This window comes from Oryctolagus cuniculus, chromosome 21 (assembly GCF_964237555.1).
Source record: "Oryctolagus cuniculus chromosome 21, mOryCun1.1, whole genome shotgun sequence".
In the NCBI taxonomy this organism is placed as follows: domain Eukaryota; kingdom Metazoa; phylum Chordata; class Mammalia; order Lagomorpha; family Leporidae; genus Oryctolagus; species Oryctolagus cuniculus.
The window spans coordinates 28167291-28190630 of NC_091452.1; the positions used below are offsets into that span (position 1 = coordinate 28167291).

At 49.7% G+C, this 23340-nt stretch overlaps 1 pseudogene; it reads left to right on the plus strand.

The window, feature by feature from the left end:
• The window catches only part of LOC127485381 (protein APCDD1 pseudogene), a 140443-nt pseudogene that overhangs the window by 98257 nt on the left and 18846 nt on the right, over window positions 1-23340 (plus strand).

A 23340-nucleotide genomic window follows, 5' to 3' on the forward strand; every position in this document is an offset into this window, starting at 1 on the left:
GCTTCATAGAAAGAATTTGGGAGGATTCCCTCTTTTTCGATTGTTCTGAATAGTTTGAGAAGAAATGGAATCAGTTCTTCTTTAAATGTCTGGTAGAATTCAGCAGTGAATCCATCCGGTCCTGGGCTTTTCTTTGTTGGGAGGTCCCTTATTACTGTTTCAATTTCTCTTTCAGTTATGGGTCTGTTTGGGTTTTCTATGTCTTCTTGGTTCAATTTAGGTAGATTGCATGTGTCCACGAATCTATCCATTTCTGATAGATTTTCTTGTTTGCTGGCATACAAATCCTTGTAGTAATTTCTGATGATTCCTTTTATTTCTGTGGTGTCTGTTGTTATGTTTCCTTTTTCATCTCTGATTTTAATGATTTGGGTCTTTTCTCTTCTTTTTTTAGTTAGTTGGGCCAATGGGGTATCCATTTTGTTTATTTTTTCCGAAAACCAGCTCTTCGTTTGGCTGATTTTTTGTAATGTTTTTTTGGATTCAATCCTGTTAATTTCTTCTCTGATTTTAATTATTTCTCTTCTCCTACTAGGTTTGGGTCTGGTTTGCTGCAAATTTTCTAGGTCCTTGAGATGCGCTGAAAGCTCATTCATTTGGCGCCTTTCCAATTTCTTGATATAGGCACCTATTGCTATAAACTTGCCTCTCAATACTGCTTTTGCTGTATCCCATAAGTTTTGATATGTTGTGTTGTTGTCTTCATTTACTTCCAGAAAGTTTCTGATTTCTCTTTTGATTTCTTGAATGACCCAGTGTTCATTCAGGAGCATGTTGTTCAGTCTCCATGTGTTTGCATACTTTCTGGGGTTTCCTGAGTTGCTAATTTCCAGCTTCATTCCACTGTGGTCTGAGAAGCTGCATGGTATGATTCTAATTCTTTTAAATTTGCTGAGACTTGCTTTATGGCCTAGTATGTGATCAATCCTAGAGAAGGTTCCATGCGCTGTTGAGAAGAATGTGAAGTCTTTAATGTAGGGTAAAATGTTCTGTAGATATCTGTTAGATCCATTTGGGCAATAGTGTCGATTAAATCTGCTGTTTCCTTCTTGATCTTCTGTCTGGATGATCTATCTATTTCTGAGAGTGGAGTATTAAAGTCCCCCAGTACTATTGTATTGGAATCTAAGTCTCCCTTTAAGTCCCTTAACATATCTTTTAAATAGACCGGTGCCCTGTAATTAGGTGCATATTCATTTATAATAGTTACATCTTCCTGTTGAATTGAACCCTTAATCATTATATAGTGCCCCTCTTTGTCTCTCTTAACAGTTTTTGTATTAAAGTTTATTTTGTCTGATATTAATATGGCTACACCTGCTTTTTTTTGGTTTCTGTTGGCATGGAATATCTTTTTCCAACCTTTCACTTTCAGTCTGCATGCATCTTTGTTAGAGAGATGTGTTTCTTGTAGGCAACAAATAGTTGGGTGTTGTTCTTTAAGCCAGTCAGGCAGTCTGTGTCTTTTAACTGGACAGTTCAGGCCATTCACGTTTGACTTTGCCCTGCCATTTTCCCGGAGATATTTTCTAGTATATGCTTTGAGCTTCCCATGCTCTTTTACTGGTAGCTGTTCTTCCTTTCCCTTCTTTCATATTGATGGCCGTGTTTCTGTGTTTCTGAGTGTAGCACATCTTTAAGTATCTTTTGCAGGGCCGGACGAGTGGCCACAAAGTCTTTCAATTTCTGTTTGCTATGAAAGGTCTTTATTTCACCTTCATTCACAAATGAGAGCTTGGCAGGATATAATATTCTGGGCTGGCAATTTTTCTCTCTTAGCACCTGTGCTATGTCTCATTCCCTCCTAGCCTGTAGTGTTTCTGATGAGAAGTCTGCTGTGAGTCTGATTGGAGATCCTCTGAGAGTAATCTGACGTTTCTCTCTTGCACATTTTAGGATCTTTTCTTTATGCTTCACTGTGGTGAGTTTAATTACAACGTGTTGTGGTGAGGATCCCTTTTGGTCATGTTTACTGGGGGTTCTATGAGCTTCCTGTACTAGGATGTCTCTGTCCTTCTCCAATCCCGGAAAGTTCTCTGCTAGTATCTCACTAAAAAGGCCTTCTAATCCTTTCTCTCTCTCCATGCCTTCAGGAACTCCTAGAACCCGAATGTTGGTTTTTTTAATAGTATCCTGTAGATTTCCAACAATATTTTATAGATTTCTAATTTCCTCTTCTTTTCTTTGGTTTGACTGTATCCTTTCCTGTTCTCTGTCTTCTAAGTCCGATATTCTCTCTTCTGCTTCACCCATTCTGTTTTTAAGGCTTTCTAATGTGTTTGTCATTTGATCTATTGAGCTCTTCATTTCATTTTGATTTCTCTTCACTATCACACTTTCCTGTTCTACTAGTTTCTGTGTTTCATTTTGATTCTTCCTTAAAATTTCATTTTCACGAGAGAGATTTTCAATCCTGTCCAATAAGGATTTCTGTAGTTCAAGGATTTGCTTTTGAAAACTTCTAATTGTTCTTATCATAAATTTTTTGAAATCCGTATCTTGCATTTCTTCTATCTCATCATCTTCATAATCTTGGTTTGGGGTGTTTTGTTTATTTGGAGGCATCATAATGTCATCGTTGAGCTTGTTCTCTCGATTTCTGTGTTTATTGCTTGGCATGGTTAATTCTGTTTCCCTCACTGTGAGGTTTTTTTTTTTATTATTATTATACTATGTCCGTGTTAAGTGGACTGCCTGCTGTTGGAGGAGCCTTGGAGGCTTGAGATGGGTGTGGCCTGAGAGCTCTGCTTGGTTCTTCAGGGTTACAGGTGTGCAAAGGTGACACCCTCAGGTTATGCGTGGTAAATCTCTCTTTATTTATTTATTCATTTATTTTATTTTATTTTATTTTTTGTTCAGGAGGTAAGTAATACTGCAAGACTGAGCAGAATGGATGGTATTTAGCTTCCGCTCGCTTCTATCCAAAGAGTCTGTGCAGGCTCAGTTTCTCCTGCGTACTCCCACTGGGTTGCGTAGGCTACTGAATTGTAGCCTTAACTCTCCCCTTTTATTATGTATATCCCTGCTCTTTGTTTCTTGCTTGCCTTTGCAAGGCTGGCGGAGAGTGGAACTTGTCTGTACCAGTATGCCTCCAACTATTTATTTATTTATTTATTTATTTATTTATTTTTCCTTCTCTCCTGTCCTCAGTCTGTTGGACTTTCCCGCTTCAAAACCCGCGTCCCTCAAAAATTCTGTCTGCCGTTTCCCCGCCAATGTCTCCAGTTACTGAGCTCACTTTCCCTTCCAGTGCCGATGTGTGGACTCGGAGCCCTGGGCGTCCCTCCTCTCCCCGCTGGTGTCTTTGTCACACAGACTCCCCTTCCTGCACTGGTGCTCAGACTCTGCGGCTCCCGCGGTTCGGCTTCCACGTGGTGGGCGACCTTGCTCTCCCAGTAGGTCATTTGAGTCACAGCGAATAGCTCCAGAAGAGTTTCCTCTGCAATTTTTTTCCTGATCCTTTTTCTGAGGCTACCGTAACTCCGCTTTTATTAAACTAAATTTTCCCAGACTATCGGTGTGTGCCCTCACTATTCCGCCATCTTGGCTCCACCCTAAGAATCGAAATATAGTAATTTTCAAGGTTATCCCTTAACCACTGCAGAGACATTAGGACAGCTTTGTCAGTGAAGTGAGATGAACAAAGCAAATTGGTATAATCCTCTCCTTGATACCCCAAATTTTCCTTCTCACATTTCTGGAGAGAGACAGGGATTCACCCTTGGTTTTCCATTTAGTGGTACCCAGACTTCACCTGCATTGGAGGAGGCTGAGAGAAAGTGAAGTGAGAAACCCACCTTGACCCCCATCAGGCTGTTTTTGAGGTTTGCACTTAATCCAATCTGCCTCTCAGTGTGGCCTTCTAAGAGTGCTGAAGAATGTGCCCTCTGCTCAGATTTCACTTTCATCTGTGTGAGTGATAGGTTATATGGAGTTCTCCATCTTGTCCCATCCAAGTGTTCCAGCTACTTTCATACATATTTACATTTCCTGCAGGACAAGATTTCCTCCTCTGAAAGGAGGAGGATGATCCACTGTGTCCGTTCACCACCATTTGTTTATTCCTTCATCCGTCAGTGGATGCCGAACTTGTTTCCATGTCTCAGTTGGTAGGGATAGTGCTGCAGAAAACATGGCAGCGTATAGATGTTTCCATCCCAGTTTCAATTCTTCTTGCGATTCGTCCAGAATCAGGATGCTGGGTTGTTCTCAGTGAAATAAGGCAGTCAAAGGAGGGCCAGTCCTCTGTGATTCTACTTAGACACACAGGTGGTGTTCCAGCTGCCAATCTCATAGAAACAGAAGAGGGGTCTTGCTCTGAGCTGGGGATAGACATGGAGATTTGGTGTTCACCAGAAATAGTTTCAGATACATAGGAAATGAGCATCCTAAATATCTGCTCCTGAGCATATATTTTCATTGACTATGTTGTCTAGATAGTGGATGTCGTGTTACCTTTTTGTCTCACAAAAATAAAAAAAAGTCAGACTGTTCCTGGACAGAGAATGATGATAGTCGATAATTGCAGGAGTACTACATTCAAATATCAAACTGTATGTTCAGGTGATTTCCAAGACAGAAATTTCAAATTATTTAAGAATTAAGAAATTAATAAATGTCTCATTAAATTTGTCATTTTCTTTTTTTTTTTTTTTTTTGGACAGGCAGAGTTAGACAATGAGAGAGAGAGATAGAGAGATAGAGACAGAGAGAAAGGTCTTCCTTTTTCCTTTGGTTCACCCCCCATGTGGCCCCTATGGCCGGCACACTGCTGCTGGCGTTTTGCAAATCCGAAGCCAGGAGCCAGGTGCTTCCTCCTGGTCTCCCTTGAGGGTGCAGGGCCCAAGGACTTGGGCCATCTTCCACTGCACTCCTGGGTCACACAGAGAGCTGGACTGGAAGAGGAGCAACAGGGACAGAAACCGGTGCCCCAACCGGGACTAGAACCTGGGGTGCTGTCGCTGCAGGTGGAGGTTTAGCCTAGTGAGCCACGGCACTGACAAATTTGTCATTTTCAATAAGTAATTATAAGCATACAAGATAAGATTTCTATGGTTATTGCCATTTGTACATGACTATACACACAAAAATGTACTAATGCTTTTCCAACCTGCAGTCCTCATGGAAGATTCTCACTCCTTCACGCTGCATGCATAAAAGAAATCCTGAAACTCTAGACAGTTCCTGGAAGCAGAAGGTGCTCAGCACAGGTGTGTTGTAGGGAGGGGCCATGTAGCCTGGTGTCCACATTGGAATACCTGGGTTCCATTCCCAGCTCCAGCTGCTGACCCCAGCTTCCTGCTGATGCAGACCCTAGGAGGCAGTGGTGATGGCTGAGTAATTGTTTGCTGCCTCCCACATGGGAGACCTGCTCCCAGGTCTCAGCATCAGTCCAGTCCCTGTCACTGTGGACATTGAGGAGAGAAACCAAGAGATGGGAGTTCTGTCTAGCTGTGTCTCTGTCTGTATCCCTCCAATAAATACTTTTTTTCTAAGAGAAACATGTGGTACCTCCTGCTCCCACTTCTGGGTTGTTTCCCTGCCTGAATAAATGACAACTCCACCCATATCCCCCAGAAGTTTCTGGAAAAGCCCAGGGCTTTCTGAGGGCCCCAGCAGGAAATTTTCCACAACAGATCTTTGCAGTATGAGCAGTGCTCTCAGGAGGAAGCTGTGGCGGTTGAGAGTGGTTATGGCAGGAAAGGCTCAAGCATGGCCGTGGGTCCCGCTCAGCCTGATCCCACAGAGGCTCTGATGTGCCACTGGGACCACGTGACACGTTCTTGAGCCTGGGGGGTCTCTCGGGTTTCTCTTCCCCATCAGTCTCAGGTTGGCTGTGGGGGAGATCCTGACCCAGTTCTCTGAAGGTTCCTCCAGCTCCTTCCCTAGCTGGTGGCTGAGTCTCCTGTGGAGTTCCTGTTGCCTGGCCACACCCCTCAGGTGCCTGCCTCCTGGCAGTCCCTTTGTGAGACAGTTTCTTTCCTGGGTTTCTCTGTTCCCCTTTGCCTCTGAAGCTGCCATGGAGTGAGGACTCAAGGCAGCCACTGAATTTCAAAGCCCATGAATCCAGTAGCTCTGAAGCATTGTGTGCCCTGTGAGCTGTCCAGATCACCAGGGGTGATGGGAATGGAGGCAGGCAGGCAGGAGCTGAGCAGGGAAGAGGAGGTGGGTACTTTCCAGGGGGCAGGGGCCAGGGGCAGAGGAGGTTCAGGCTGAGGAAAGAAGGCATGGGGTAGGAGGATGCAGAGGTCAGTCAAGGACGTCTCCACCCAAGAGAGAGGCAAGGAGTGGGGGGCCCTCTCCTGGGAGGAGGAAGGGGAGAAAGGAGAGGTCAGAGGCCCTGATGTCAGTGACCAAACTTCTCCTTCCTGGGGTGTTTCCTGTGTGACGTCCTCAGAAGACCCCGAGTCTCGCCCCTTGGGCTGCCTCCTCACTGGGTGTGGGAAACTCCCCCAACCAGAGAACTCCAGGGAGGTTGCAGATTAAATAAGAGACTAAAAAAATGAGACCAAGCAGGATGTCTGATTGACAATGAAGATGTTTATTGAGAGTTTATTGGATGCAGGGGTGGGGAGGGCCAGGATATCAGGGAAGGGGTGGAAGGAGAAGCCCTTTCCTGGGGTCCTGCAGCTTCCAGACCCCATAGGTGGATGAGAGTTGGTCCCTAAGGACAGTGTGCAGGGGCCACGCTCTTCTCCGTGGTTTTCCCCTCATGGGTGACCTGGCAAGTGAAGCGGCTATGCGATGTCCACTGTCCATGTGACAGGCTGAGGAAGTTCTGGCCATGTACTTGTTGCTCTGTTTGGAGGGCTGGGTGGTGTCCACACCCTGGGTGATGGTGACTCCATCTGCCTTCCAGGCCACCGTCACTGTGCCTGGGTAGAAGTCACTGATCAGACACACCAGGGTGGCCTTGAGCTCCTCTGAGGAGGGCGGAAACAGAGTGACCAAGGGGGCGACCACAGGCTGACCTGCAGGGACAGAGGGATGTGACATACCAGAGATGGGTCTGGGTGTTGGGGAGCTCTCTCACAATGCAACCATCTGTCCCCATCCTCCCCCAACCCCCGCCAGGGACCATGCTCCTTTCTCTTCCCCTCCTGCCCATCAGCTGCCTAGGGAACAAACAGTCCTGCCCCCTCCCAAAGCCCTTCCAAGTCTCTCCCAGTTGAGTAGACCCTGCTCATCCCCTCTGCAGCCTCAGCTTCCCTTCATAACTGGGCAGCCTTGCTCCTCTCCGGTCCCCAGAGGCTGAGATTGGAATCTGGCCCTGACCTGCTGAACCCCAGCCCCAGCCAAGGCCTCCACTTCATTCTTTCAGTGCCTGGAGACTCCTCTGAACAAAGGTCCCACCCTCCCAGCAGCACAGTCAGGGCTGTGTGGGGACGGCCCCAGCCTGTGCTCGGCATGTGAGGGAGGGTCCTGAAGCCTCCTGCCCCCTCAGGCTCTGTCCCAGTGAGGCCCCCCCTCCCCCCCCAGTGGCTCACTTTTGCTTTGGCTCCTGGGAATGCTCCCCAAACCAGGGCAGAGTGACCCCCATGGCTGCCCCAGCAGCCTCTCATTCCACCCAGCAGCCAGAGCTTCTCTGAGCTGCCCTCTGCTCCCCCTTCCTGGGCCACTGGGTCTACTGTGCCCTTCAGGGAAGGCAGGAGGCCAGGCCATGGTCAGGGGAGACATGGACCCCAGGGGCTCCAGATCTGCTCCTTTGTGACTAGCCCTGGGCTCTGGTCACCTCACCCAGTCTGTCCTGTCCCTCAGTGTCCCTGTGTCCTCATGGCCCAGCAGAGGCTCAGATAGCACAGCCTAGCAAGAGTCAGAGCCCTTTCCACCCTCTGCTGGCCCTCCCTCAGAGGGATCCTGTGCCTCTGGGTGCTGGGGTCACAGCCCCGGCCATGCCCCTGGGCCTCCTGGGTGCTTCTCCCAGCCTAGATGGACCTCAGGCCCTCAACCCAGACCCTGGAGAGTCAGGGGCTGTCTCTAATGCCTGCTAGAACCTCTGATCAGAACCAGTCTCTGCCCCTTCTCAGGGACCTGCCTTAGAAGAGGGAAGGAGCCCCTGTCCCTGAGCAACCCCTCGCCCAGGTCCCCAGACCTGGCCATGTCCGAGTGTTGGGATAGGAAGGCTCCTGCTGCTGGGATCCTTTCTGTGAGCTGTCCTGAGACCACCTACCTCTCCCAGAACCCATGGTGAAAGGCAAGGACCCTAAAGATGGAATGGGCAGAAGGGCAAAGCCCCCAGGGAGAGAAAACAGACTTTGCACAGACAGCAGGAGGTGGGATGGCAGGGAGAGGCTTGGAGAGCCACTTACATGTGACTGAGAGCTGGGTCCCACTGCCAAAGATATACCACCATGACTGAGACTCAGACCAAAACCCGTGGGGCCGGCACCTGGGGCCTGCCTCTTGGGGGCCGGGCTGGAGCAGCAACCTGTGGGGCATTACAGGCACAGGCTCAGCAGGCAGGGCTGCATTCTCGGCACAGTGCAGGTGGCTGGCCAGCCCCCCTCCCCCGAGTTCTGTCACCCTGTCCAAGGCAGCCTTGGAGTGACCCCAGTGTGTCCTTCCTGCAAACTGTGTTGACTGTGCAGCTGTACACAGCAGGAGCTCAGAAAATCACAGTGATGTATCCCTCTCAGTTGACCAAGGGATGTGGCCTTATTTTAGGGTCTGTAAGTTTTCTCATATCCCTAGACCTAAGGACACAGGGCCATGTCTGACTCAAAGCATTTATGGAGACACCCCTGCTTTGGTGTCTGCTCATGGAGATGCAGATCCACCCCACCTCATCCATGAAGCCTCCTCAGACCATACTTTGCAGCTGTTGATTGCTCTGTGCCCAGGACGTCCATCCATTTGTCCAGCATCTGTGTATTCACTCAGCCACCCTTCATCCACTTGTCCATGCGTCTGCTTAAACGTCTGCATGTTTAGTCATCTGTCCTTCCATCCACCTGTCATCTGTACATCCATGCTGCCTGCACCAGGCACTGTCTTCTCACCCTGGGGACAGGGCAATGGCCCCCGGCTCTCATCTCTGTTTCTTTCTGAAATATCTCAGGTCAAGGTCAAGAAAGTCCTTGTCAGGGTCAAGTCTGAGGTTCCTCTCCAGTTCTCTCCAGGATGCGACACAGGGTCTGCCCCTTTTCTAGTGCTTCTCTTCCCCTTGGTATCTGAGACTACCCACTCTTCTCCTCCCTGGCTTCCTGTTCTCTCAAGCCCCTGCCCCCTGGGTCCCAGACCACCACCCTGGATCCTCCTCTGCCATCTTGCCGTGCTGTGGACCCCCACTCTGCCTGTGTGGTGAGATCTAGTCTCTCCCAGCTGCAGGCCCTCTCCTCAGCTCCTCCTAAATTGCCTACTGCCCATCTCCACCTTGAAAGCGGTGAATGCTCTCATTCAAACTTGGCCACCTGCCCCACTCAGGTCTTTGTCTTCCTCTGGTTATAGGGCACTCACTTTGGGGGGATCCTGGGGTCACCTTAGACTGAGTCACCTCACCTCCAGAATGAAATGGTTTCTGTGTCTGAGACGGTTGCATCTGAGCATTCCTCACTAAGTTAAAACAGGCACAGAATCATTAAAAAACAACAAACTTGCCTTCTGTTATCCCAAAACCACAAGAAGCCTGGGGCATTACCTTTGCTGTTTCACATAGGAATATAGCATTGAGTTATTGGGGATATCAGATTAGTTGTGTTCCAGCTTAGACGATGGGCCAGTGAGAGGTGGTTGGTTTTGTAATGAAAATGGAAGGCTTTTCTGGGGCTGTTAAGAAAAATCTTTAAACTTATAAGAATATAACATAATAAAATTAAGCACTATAGAAATGTATTTTTAAAGGGCAATACATATTTATCTCTCCATCTCTCTCCTATTATATAATGCTATTTCTACTTTTTAATTATAGTAAAATATACAGAGCATAAAATGTACTCTTTTGCCCATTTTTTAAAAGTGCAGGTCAGTGGCATTAGGTACATTCACACTGTTGCGCAACTGTTACCACCATCTGCCTCCAGAATTTTTCCATCTTCCCAAACAGGACGTCTGCATCTATTAAACAATAACTTCCCATTCCTCTTCCTCTAGCCCTGGTACCTCTACTTTATTTTCTGCCTCCATAACTTGTCTACTCAGGGAACTCAAGTAAGTGCAGTCATACAGTATTTGTCTTTTTGTGTGTGGCTCATTTCTTTTAGCATAGTGTCTTCAAGTTTTATCCATATTATAGCAGATTTTTGACATTTTTAGTATCTATTCATGAAATTGTTTATTAAGTGATATAACACTTAACAAGTTACAACCTATTTAAAAATAATACAAAATCAATTTCTCAAAGGCACAGAAACACCTTCCTTCCGTTCATTGGTTCACTCCCCAAGACATGGCCACTGTTGTAGTCCAGACTCATGATCTAAAGAACAGAACGGTGTTCAATGCACCACACACAGCACCCCACAGGCTTCTCCCTCCCTCCCTCCTTCTCTCTCACACACACATGCACACACGCACACATGCACACACATTCTTATCAATTCTGCCTGCCCTTCCCCAGCTGTATTAAAGTAGGATCCAAACTCAAGTAATATACATTTACAGTATACAGTGCCATGTTCTGATACATTCAGACATTGTGGAGTGATTACATCAAGGAAGTCACATATCCATCATGCCCCAGAAACCTTGGGCCTCATTGAAGTCTCCGTGCTGTGCAGTAGCTCTCGCAAACTCATTATCATGGATTTCATCCAGGGGCCAGTAGGGGAGTCACCACTGGGAGCACAGGCCAGGCCCCTTCACCCTCTTCCTAGGCTGAGCCCCTGGGCCCTGGGACCCTGTACTTTGGTATCGGGTGGGTGGCAGGCAGTGAGGAGGGGGCCAGGAGTGACCTCGCAGGCCACTGGAAATCTCCAAGCTCCCTGTCTTTCCCCTGGAGGTGAGATTGGAAGTGCTGCCAGTTCTGCTCACTCCCCAGGACCATGGTTGGTGGTGCAATACAATGGATGTAAAAGTGGGCTTTTTGTCAGCAAGTTTTCCTAAGTTTCTTTCTCAATTGTGATCAAGCATAGGTGACAAAATTTCCATCCTGAACATTTTGTTAATGATTTATTTATTTATTTACAATAAATTCAAGAGTTAATTCAGAGTTACACAGAGAGAAGGAGAGGCAGAGAGAGAGAGACGTCTTCCATCTGCTGGTTTACACCCCAAGTGACTCTGATGGCTGGAACTGGGCCAATCCAAAGCCAAGAGCCTGGAGCTTCTTCCAGGTCTCCCACATGGATGAAGGGGTCCAAGGACCTGGGCAATCTTCTACTGCCTTCCCAGGCCACAGCAGAGACCTGAATTGGAAATGGAGCAGACAGGACTTGAACCTGTGCCCATATGGGATGCCGGCACTGCAGGTGGTGGCTTTACCCACTACACCACAGCCCTGGCCCCCACTGACCATTTTTTAATATTTATTTATTTTAGAGGCAGAGAGAGAGAGAGAGAGAGAGAGAGAGAGAGAGAAACTAACTAAGGTTTTCTACCTGCTGGTTCACTCTGCCAATGGCCACAACAGCCAGAACTGAGCTGATCCAAAACCAGGAGCTTCTCCCAGGTCTCCCACGTGGGTGCAGGGTCCCAACACTTGGGCCATCTTCTGCTTTTCCAGGCCATAGCAGAAAGCAGAATTGAAAGTGGAGCAGCTGGGACTTGAACCGGCACCCATATGGGGTGCCAGTGCTGCAGGCAGAGGCTTAGCCCACAACACCATAGCACCAGCCCCATCCTGACCATTTTCTAAGCCTGCACTTCAATGGCATTAAGTCCCCTGACATCACTGGGCAACCACTACCCCCACCAACCTCCAGAACTTTTCCTCCTGTGAAGCTAAAACTCTGGACCCACTCAACACCAGCTCCCCGTTCCCTTGCCACCGTTCCCCCCTCTGTCACGTTATGAAGCTGGTGGCTCAAGCCCCTTGTACAAATGGAAGCATGCACGGTTTGTCCATTGAAAGTGCTGCATGTATATCACAGACAGGAGCCACCCATGATGATTTTAACCAGCTGGTGTGTGGCTGGTGTAGCTTAGGTGAAACCATTAGCCACCAGCAAATGAATGGATCTCCAGTGACACCTCAAGTACCACTCTTCACATTTGCATTGCAGCTCAGGCTGGTTGCAACCAGAAAAGTAGGTCCCTGGTAGCAAGGGCTGCTTCGCTGGATGTGGCTCCAGTTGTCTAAATACATAGAGGGGCTGGGATGTGGGTTTATTACTGGCTGTTAGTTTTGTGTTGGTTGGTTGGCTCTTGATTTTGATGGGACACTCCTCTCCTGTCTACTGGTTCAGTCCCTGCATGCCCAGAACAGCTGGGGCTGGGCCAGGGCCAAAGCAGGAAACTTAATCCATGTCTCCCATGTGGGTGGAAGGCACCCAATTTTCTTTTTTTTAATATGTAAGATTTATTTGACTTGAAAGTCACAGCTACAGAGAGAGAGAGAGAGAGAGAGAGAGAGAGAGAGTGAGTGTCTTTCATCCGCTGGTTCACAATCCAGATGGCCACAATGGCCAGAGCTGTGCTGATCTGAAGCCAGGAGCCAAGAGCTTCTTCCAGGTCTCCCAAGCGGGTGCAGGGGCCCAAGGACTTGGAACATCTACTGCTTTCCCAGGCCATAGCAGTGAGTTGGATTGGAAGTGGAGCAGCCAGCTCTCAAACTGGTGCCCATATGGGATGCGGCACAGCAGGCATCGGCTTTACCACAGTGCCACAGCACCAGCCCTGCCCCAATTTTCTTTAGAATTTTTTTTATTTATTTGAAAAGCAGAGTAACAGAGAAAGAGAAATAAAGTGAGATTTTTTTCCACCTGCTGTTCACTCCCCAAATGGCTGCAACAGCCAGGACTGGACTAGGTCAAAGCCAAGAACTAGGAACTCCATCTGCACAGGTCTCCAACAGGGTGGCAGGGGCCCAAGCACTTGGACCATCTTCTGCTGCTTTTCCAGGTGCACTAGCAGGAAGTTGGATAGGAAGTAAAGCAGCTGGGACTCGATCCAGGGCTCACATGGGATGCCAGTGTCACAGGTAGGTGGATGCTTAACCACCTGTGCCATAACAATGACCCCAGCACCCAATGTCTTTAGCCATCTTCACTGGCAGGAAGCTGAAATCAGGAGCCAGCCAGAGCCAGGTGTTGCATCCAGGTTTTCCAATGGGGGAGGCAGGTGTCTGCCCCACTGAGCTAAACGCCTGCCTCCTAACTGGGAATATTCCAGAGGAAAATCTTTTGTAGAACACTGTCCTGGCACCTTTCTCTGAAGGGAGGAGGGAACCTCCACTGTGATATGGCCTTCACTAAACAAGTTCAGAGTTGGTGAACTCAAGGGACTTCCATAGCCTAGACAGCTCATAGCAAGAGTCTTGGGTGATTGCTGATGTCATAAATAAGAGTGCCAACTGTTAAATCAACAACGGGAGTCACTGGGTACATGCTCCCCATGTAGGATCTCTGTCCTTAATGTGTTTTACTATGAAACTTAAAGACAACACTACTAGTCGAACAATACCCTATACCTTGTATGGTTGTGTGAGTACAGCCTGTTGAAATCTTTGCTTAGTATATACTAAGTTGATGTTCTGTATATGAAGGTAATTGAAAATGAAACTCAATGAAGGGCGGGATGGGAAGAGGGAGTGTGAGAGGGGAGGGCCGAGGGAGGGAGGGAGGGAGGTTGGGGGGGAGAAGCCACAATAATACAAAAGTTGCACTTTGTAAATTCACATTTATTAAATAAAAAAAAGGAAATGGCAAAAAAAAACACAAAACACTGTCCTGGGACAGGCTAGCTCAGTTACCCTTAAGCGTCCAAACTGGTTGCAGATCCACTCTTGTATGAGCAAAAAGTTCACGGGAAAATGCAATTAAAAGATAAGTTTATTGTGGCATACACACAAACACACACAAAATCACTGAAGCCCAAGCAGTTTTTCCTATGAAGCTTTTTTCATGAATTTTGTGAGGCTCCCTTGGGTGAATGTGTTTCAGGGTGGTTTTGTTGTTGTTTTTCGCACCAAAATAAACTTACCTTTGAGTTTCACTTTCCAAGGGCTTTTTTTTTTTTTTTTTTTGGACAGGCAGAGTAGACAGAGACAGTCTCATGAGAAAGGTCTTCCTTTGCCGTTGGTTCACCCTCCAGTGGCCGCCGTGGCTGGTGCGCTGCGGTTGGTGCACCATGCTGATCCGATGGCAGGAGCCAGGTGCTTCTCCTGGTCTCCCGTGGGGTGCAGGGCCCTAGCACTTGGGCCATCCTCCACTGCACTCCCGGGCCACAGCAGAGAGCTGGGCTGGAAGAGGGGCAACCGGGACAGAATCTGGTGCCCCGACCGGGATTAGAACCCGGTGTGCCGGCGCCGCAAGGCGGAGGATTAGCCTAGTGAGCCGTGGCACTGGCCCAAGGACTTTCTGAAGTGCCCTTGTATTTTACTATTGACTGATCTGGAGTGCATCCTTGAGACCCCCACCACTTGAGGTTCTGTCTGTCCCCGTCCACTCAGGCCAATGCTGTCCCAAAGGCTCATCTGTCCCTTTGAAGCTCTCCCCAGCCCCCACACCCAGAATGAGTTCTGTGCATCCCACATGCCCCTAGTGGGGCAGCCATCCCAGATATCCCCTGGCTCATGTCCAGCCATGACCACTGGATGCTGTAACAGACAAATCCCTGTTAACCACATGTGGATCCTGAGGACCACAAGGAAAGTCAGAACCCATGGGCTGATGGGACTGTGCTTGGATCCCTGTGTCCCACAAACCCTGACTGAGGGCCAGGCATTGCATCCTGGAGGATTTGCGGTCATCAGCGAGATGGGCAAGGCACTGACCAGTAACAGTGTGTGGGTGCCCTCAGAGACATCCTATGGGGTGCGGGGAGAGCTTCCAGGAGGCTCGTGACCCAGCCCCCCCCCCCCCAGTGCAGTGCTGGCCCACTCCTGACTCTGACCTTAGCCTTGGAGCCTGGGGCAGGGTTGCCCCCAGAGGTCTGTGCTGAAGCTGCTTCCCACACTTGCACCCCCATGTGGGTGTGATACCACTGCCCACAGCATGGGAGCCATGATCCCTGCCTCCCCACACCTCTCAAGGCCAGGACAACCCCCAGTCTTGGGGAGAAGAAGGGGCCGGCCCTAAACAGCACTGCTGGCTGCTCTGATGCCCCTGTGCTTGCCTGCCATGGCATCTCGGGCAGACGTGACCACCATAAGCCACATCCTCCCTTGGTTGAAAACAGAACTGAGTCTGGCTGGGTCCTGGAGAACCTCCAGGGCCAGACCAGTCCTCCCCAGGCTGGTGCAGCCACAGCTCTGGCAGCCCAGGCCCCTCGCCCCCCTGGCGCAAGCTGTGCCAAGGGCTATATCCAGACCCACACAGAGGAAGACGGGTCCTGAGCCTCTGTGCAGGGTCCCTGCCACCTCACCAGAGCCTTCCAGGTCCCTCTGGCACCCACACCTCCTGCCCTGTTCCCCTGTCACAGCAGCCCCTGCCCATCAGCTCCACCTCACAGGCCCAAGCTTCCTGCTAATGCAGACCCCTGGGCCAGGGGTGATGGCTCAAGTAGTTGGGGTTCTGTTGTCCATTTAGGAGACCTGGATTGAGCTCTGGGTGCTGTTGCAGGCATGAACCAGCAGGTGAGAGCTCTCTCCCTCTCTCGCTCCATCTGCTTCTCAGATAAAGAAATCAATAATAACAGAGGTTGCAGAACTCGAAGGTAATTTACCTGGTACCGCAAAGTGCATGTTGTTGATCCAAACGTACCTCATTGCTTTTGGGGAACTGTGACCCCAGATGAGGGTTGCTTTCCCCCAATGGAAAATTTCTGTTGGAAACCGAAGTTTCTGATGCCTACAGCGTGGGGCCTCCTAACGTGAAAGGCCTGACCGGGGTCTGGCATCGCAGCGTCACAGAGACGGGGGAGCTGTGTCCGTGCTGCCCGAGAGGACACGTGATTGGCAGCGCTGGCTGGCCCGGCTTCACGCTCATGCAGCAAGGCCCTGGGGAGCGAGGGGCCGCCTTGCTCAGCTGTGTGTGTGTGGAAGGGCGATGCTGGGGGTGGAGGGCCTCTGTGCTCCTTCAGTTCTGGCCGATTCTAGGATGACTTTCTCAGGCAGAAGTCAAGGCTGACCCTCCCAGCCCCACCCCCTGCAGAGCCTGAATGGGCCTGGGGGGTGGGGTGGGAATGGAACTCCAGGAGACCCACAGTGACCCAAGCAGCCTCATCCAACTTCCCCTGGGCCCTGCCAGGACCCCCCGCCCCCAGGGAAGAAGAGACCACGACCCTCAGTGCCACCCTAATCCCTCTGACAGCAGTTGACTGTGGCCTAAACCTGGGTCTGGCCTGCAAAGAGCTAAAAGCACAAGCCCCAGAGACATCTGTGGCACCCTTGTGTGTGAGACCACCTGCAGAGGGTGAGCCGAGGTCTCCCAGGTGCCCATCTCAGGAGCCACCATGACACACACACACACACAGGCCACACGCGGTATGCATGGCCCTGGCCTAAACCCAGACCCTCCTGCACCCCAGCAGTCCCAGACAGCTGGTGCCTTCAACCAGAGCAAGATCTCCGTGTTTAAGTCAGAATGTGAGCATTAAAAGCAAACACAAGCACACGACAAATAAAACTTCGTGTTGACCCTTCTGCTATTGGACGGAAAAGCCCAAGACCTTAGCATGGCTCCCAGGCCCCCTGGACCACTCTCCCCGCTCTTCCTCCAAGCTACAGGTCCCTTTGGTCACAGAACATTCCTGCAGTGCGTGCCTTTTCAGCGCCTGGACTGCCCGGCTCTCGTCTGCCCCCTGCAGGCTCTTCTGGAGTATGGCATCCCCCAGAAAGCCCAGGCTCAGGGGCAGTGCCCTCCGCGGCCTGCCCAGCTGCTCCTAGCGTAGCGTTCACCTAACAGAGTAGGAGTTTCCTTCATCGTTCAGTTTCTGTAGCCTCACAACGTACAGGCCTCCCCCACCCAGGGCAAGGGGCACGGTCCCCACATTCTTAACTATTTGTCCTGTGTCCCTTAAGGGAAAAAATACTCAGCTGCCCACCTCCACCATATGCGATGGGTTTTCAGACACATGCTAATAACAAAGCCAAAGAAATAGAAATGAATGGAATGTTTAAGTTTGCCTTTAAATATTTGTATTTTATTTGAAAGGCAGAGAGAGGGAGGGAGCTTCCATTTACTGGTTCACACCCAAATCCTGCCACCCCACCCCACCCCACCAATAGCTGGGGCTGAGCCAGACCAAAGCCAGGATTCCACAACGCAATCCCAGTCTCTCACGTGGATGGCAGGAACCCAACCACTTGAGCCATCACCTGCTGTCTCCCGGGCTGCACATTAAACGGAAGCTGGATTGGAAATAAAGGAGCCAGGATTTGAACACCATGCTCCCACATACGGAAGGCAGACAGCATAACTGCTGCCCCAAATGCCATCCCCCCAACAAAAAGGATTTTACAAGTGCATTCATAAACCCAAAGTGAGGGGACCTTAGCAACATACAGGTGCAAAGAGAGAAATCCGCTACGTCCTAGGAGAGGCACTTCTTACAGTGGTGTCCAGCTCACCAGGGACATGGACAGCCGAAGAAATTCATCAGGGAGAGACGGAAGCCTGGCCCTGTGGCTGGATGTGAGCCCTGTGAGCCAGCCCCAGGTGTCCCCACAGGGTCCCTGAAAGCAGCCTCCTGCCCTCCTGGGGGACACCGCTGGCCCTGGGGACCAGTGGCAGGGACAGGTGCACCTGGCCCTGTGTATGTATTGTCCCAGTAGCTGCTTCCTGCTTGCCCCACTGTGGTGTCAGCAGGCCCCGTGCAGCCAGTGCTCCCTCACTTGAATAGATGTTCCCCTGCCCCTGACCCACAGCTGCCACCTCAGTGCCAGCGATATGCCAATCATTGCAGACATCTGGAATATTCTTTTCCTTTCTCTGTTGACCTTCTTTGTGCTGCTGCCATCTCTCAAACTATAAACCAAAATAAATCCATTTTTTATAAAAATGATTTATTTATTTGAAAGTCAGAATTACACAGGGAGAGAAGGAGAGGCAGAGAGAGCGAGGTCTTCCATCCACTGGTTCACTCCCCAGTTGGCTGAAACAGCCAGAGCTGCGCCAATCCAAAGCTAGGAGTGAGGAGCTTCTTCCAGGTCTCCCATGTGGGTGCAGGGGCCCAAGGACTTGGGCCATCTTCTACTGCTTTCCCAGGCCGTAGAAGAGAGCTGGATCAGAAGTGGAACAGTGGGCTGGCGCCGTGGCTCACTTGGTTAATCCTCTGCCTGCAGCGCTGGCATCCCATATGGGCACCGGGTTCTAGTCCCAGTCGTTCCTCTTCCAGTCCAGCTCTGTGCTGTGGCCCAGGAGGGCAGTGGGGGATGGCCCAAGTGCTTGGGCCCCTGCACCCACATGGGAGACAAAGAAGCACCTGGCTCCTGGCTTCAGATCAGCGCAGCGCTGGCCATGATGGCCATTTGGGGAGTGAAGCAACAGAAGAAGACCTCTGTCTACAACTCTACCTGTCAAATAAATTTTAAAAAAAGTGGAGCAGCCAGGACTCAAACTGATGCCCACATGGGATGCCGGCACTGCAGGCGTCGGCTTTACCCGATGCACCACAGTGCCGGCCCCAAACCCACTTTCAGATTTCTCCAGAGCACCTTTGTCCCCTGCAGTCACCACACGAGCAGGGATGCCACAAGACTGGCAGATTCCCAGCAAAAGCCTTGGAGGCCAGCGCTGAGAGGAAACATTCAAGCTGCTGGAAGAAACCATCCTTGAAACCTGAAGGAGATGGGGCTGGTGCTGTGGTGCAGTAGGATAGCCCTCCACCTGCGGCGCCGGCATCCCATACGGTTCATCTTCTGATCCAGCTCTCTGCTATGACCTGGGAAAGCAGTAGAAGATGGCCCAAGTGCTTGGGTTCCTGCAAACGCGTGGGAGACCTGGATAAAGCTCTTGGCTTCAGATCAGCGCAGCTCCAGCCATTGCAGCCATCTGGGGGAGTGAACCAGAAGATGAAGACCTCTCTCTCCATCTCTAACTCTACCTCTCAAATAAAATCTTAAACAAAACACTGAAGGAGAGGCACGGGACTTGTGATGTGGTGAGTTAAGCTGTCACTTGGGTGACCAGCTCAAGTCCTGCCTGCTTCACTTCTGATCCAGCCACAGGCTGAAGCCTCAAGGCAGGCGGCATATGACAGCTTCAGTGTTTGGGCCCCACCACCACCACCACTCACGGGGGAGACCCAGGCTGAATTCCTGGCTTCAGCCTGGCCCAGCCCTGGCTGTTGTGCACATCTGAGGAGTGAACTAGCAGATGGAAGGTACTTTCTCCCTCTCCCTCTCTTCTACCTTTCATGTACCTAAAAATAACCTGTACAGACGGACGGGGGCTGCTGCTGCCTTCTGATCGCTACAGCTCCAGATCATGTGACACGAGCACTGATGGACTGACAAAGCCTTTCGTCTTTTGTTCCCTTAAAGAAGCTGTGAGCAGCTAAAGGGGCATTCTGGCTGAAATCCATGGAGGACAGACTCACTAAAATATGTGACTTAAAATGCTGTTTTGTGAAAATTTTGAAATGTTCAGCTTTCCTCTGAAGTGCCTTAAGTAGATCCCATTCTCATATTAATGATTTTTAAATTATATGTTTCTAAAAATTTGAGAGGCAGAGCTACAGAGAGAGGGAGATGGAGAGACATCTGCTGCTTCACTCCCCAATTGGCCACAACAGCCAGAGCTGGGCCAATCTCAAGTCAGGAGCCAGGAGCTTCCTCCAGGTCTCCCACATGGCTGCAGGGGCCCGAGCACCTGGGCCATCTTCCACTGCCTTCCCAAACCATTAGCAGCGAGCTGGATCAGAAGTGGAACAGCTGGGACTCAAACCAGCACCCATATGGGATGCCAACCCTGTAGTTGGCAGCTAAAATAACTTTAAAAAATTACCAGAAAAACTGGTTAATAGAAACAATATAAAATGAATTCTGATACTAATAGCAAAGTATGTGGTGTGGGGTAAGTTTTTATTTTCTATGAGATTATAATTGGCTCAAAATATGTTGCTCTATCCAAGTCTTGTGATAATCATAAATGGAAACCTATACTAGATACAAAAAAGATAAGGCTAATCAAGTATATCACTACAAAAAAATCAAATCACAAAGACATCAAGGGGCTGGTGCTGTGGCGCAGTGGTTTAACGTCCTGGCCTGAAGAACCAGCATCCCATTTGGGCGCTAGTTCTAGTCCTGGCTGCTCCTCTTCTGATCCAGCTCTCTGCTATGGCCTGGGACAGAATAAGATGGCCGAAGTCCTTGGGCCCCTGCACCCATGCGGGAGACCCGGAAGAGGCTCCTGGCTCCAGATTGGTACAGCTCTGGCCATTGCGGCCAACTGGGGAGTGAACCAGTGGATTGAAGACCTCTCTCTACCATTCCTCTGTGTAACTCTTTCAAGTAAATCTTAAAAAAGATATCAATAAAGATGACAAAATAACTACAAACAGATTTAACTAAATGAAATACAGCAGTCAAAACTCTGGGTTGACACGCGAGGGCATTGCGGATGGCGTCGTGAAGAGATGCGCACCCTGCCCTATGCACAGCAGTTTTGTTCAGTGAGCAAGACGTGCAAACAACCCAGATGTCCATCAGTGGGCAAATGGAAACAGAAAATGTGGTTTAGACACAAAGTGCAATAATCAGCCTTTTAAGAAAGGGGGGGAGGAAATCCTGTCATTTGTGACATGAATGAACCCAGATGATCGATCATATTTAAGATTTATTTGAAAGGCAGAGTCACAGAGAAGCAGAAGCAGAGAGGTCTTTTATCCACTGGTTCACTCCCTAGATGGCTGTAACAGCTGGAGCTGCGCTGATCCAAGGGCAGGAGCTTCTTTCCGGGTCTCCCACATGGGTGCAGGGGCCCAAGCACTTGGGGCATCTTCCACTGCTTTCCCAGGCCACAGCAGAGAGCTGGCTCAGAAGTGGAGCAGCCAGAACTTGAACCAGCATCCACATGGAATGCCGGCACTACGACAGCTTTACCCGCTATGCCACAGCACCAGCCCCAATAGAGGATAGTATTTTAAGTAAGATAAACCAGAAAGCACACATAAATGGACCAAACTTGCTCTGCCTCTGTGGCTTCCTGGGTTCTACTATTTCTCCATGTCCTCACCTGTTGGGTAGGGCTTCACTAAGCCATCGACTTGGAGAGCCCAAGACACAGTGGAATTCGTACCATAGCATCAGCCAACTTCATCTACACCTGCTGCTGTAGCAAAAAGCCTTTAGAAGGATGATCCATGAACAGAAATCTGAGTTCTGGGGGCTGGGGAGCCCAATCTAGGCACCAGGAGATACTGTCTCTTTGAAGAGTCTGCTTCCAAGATGGCACCTCGCCGTGTGCCCCAGAGGAAACCAACACATCCCCACATGGCAGAAGGGCCCAGCTGGGACCCTGTGGTCCTTTTATAAGGTCATCAGTCCCGTTCATGAGGGTTCTTCATGATTTGATCCTCTCCTAAAGGCAGCCCCTCTTTGGAAAAAAAAAAAAAAACCTTGAAAATCAGAGTTACATGGAGAGGGAAGAAACAGAGGTCCTTCATCCACTGGTTCACTCCCCAAATGGCCACTATAGTCAGAGCTGGGCAAGACTGAAGCCAGGAGCTTCCTCCAGGCCTCCCACATGGGTGCAGGGGCCCACACGCTTGGGCCACCTTTCACTGCTTTCCCCAGGCACATTGGCAGGGAGCTGGATTAGAAGTGGAGCAACCAGGACTCAAACTGGCATCCATATATGATGTTGGCTCTATAGACAACAGCTGAAGCCTCCAACACAATGCCGGCCCCCAAGGCAGCCCCTCTTAAAATGCTTCACATTGGTGATCGACACACTAAGTTTGGGGGATACCCTTGTACCACGGCACCAGTGGAAGTGGTTCCTTTTGATAACATGGTCACAAACATACCCATGTTCACTAAGTGATCCATTCACTGTGGCTCCCTCAGCCGATTGCTTAACCTATTCCTGTTTTAACCTCCAGCCTCATCAGCCCGTTCAGGCTTCCGTACCTGCATTTCCTCTGCTTAGGCTCCTGTTCCATGTCCTGTGACTCCCGGCCTCAGTGTTCAGGCACCGTTCCCGGGCCACCCACACATATGATGCTACCCCCCCTTCACCCCAGTGACCTTCCACTGCATCCTGTCCCCGTGCCTCTTGTCTGAAGTTGTCCTGCTTCTTGATGTAACTTGCCGATCGCCCGAGTCACCCATCTCAGTACAAGTTCCTAGAAACATGAGAACCACGCGTGTCTTTTCCACCCCTGCCCCCAGCACTCAGCCCAGGGAAGGGCAGAGCCTCAAACACCTTCTGCATAAGTGAATGCACTATGCTGACAGCTTTCACACAAAAAAGAGGGGCCGGTGCTGTGGCGCAGTGGGTTAACACCCTGGCCTGAAGAACCAGCATCCCACATGGGCACCAGTTCTAGTCTTGGCTGCTCCTCTTCCAATCCAGCTCTCTGCTATGGCCTGGGAATGCAGAAGATGGCCGAAGTCCTTGGGCCCCTGCACCCACGTGAGAGACCTGGAGGAGACTCCTGGCTCCTGGATCAGCACAGCTCTGGCTATTGCTGCCATCTGGGGAGTAAGCCAGCAGATGGAAGACCTCTCTTTCTGTCTCTACCTCTCTTTCAAATACATGTCTTTTTTTTTTAATTTTTTTTTATTTTTTTTTATTTCTTTTCTTTTTTTTTATCTTTTATTTAATGAATATAAATTTCCAAAGTACGACTCATGTGTTACAATGGCTTCCCCCCCCATACCGTCCCTCCCACCCACAACCCTCCCCTTTCCCACTCCCTCTCCCCTTCCATTCACATCAAGATTCATTTTCGATTATCTTAATATACAGAAGATCAGCTTAGTATACCTTAAGTAAGTATTTCAACAGTTTGCTCCCACACAAAAACATAAAGTGAAAAATAGATGATTTTTTTTAAATGATGATGAAATCAGATCAGACCTCAAATACATAAGTCTTAAAAGACCTCAGTTTTACAAGTGAGGAACTGAAGTTTATCAAGATTAACTCACCCATTTTTACATGCCCACCCACCCCCCAAAAAAAAACAAATATTGAAAACTGCAGAAAAAACAAAATGGAAAACCAGACAAAAGGGACACCTGTATCTAGAGATCCTTCACAAAAAGTCTCATTTGGGGCGGTGCTGTGGTACAGTGGGTTGAAGCCCTGGCCTGCAGCACTAGCATCCCATCTGGGCACTGGTTCAAGTCCCGGC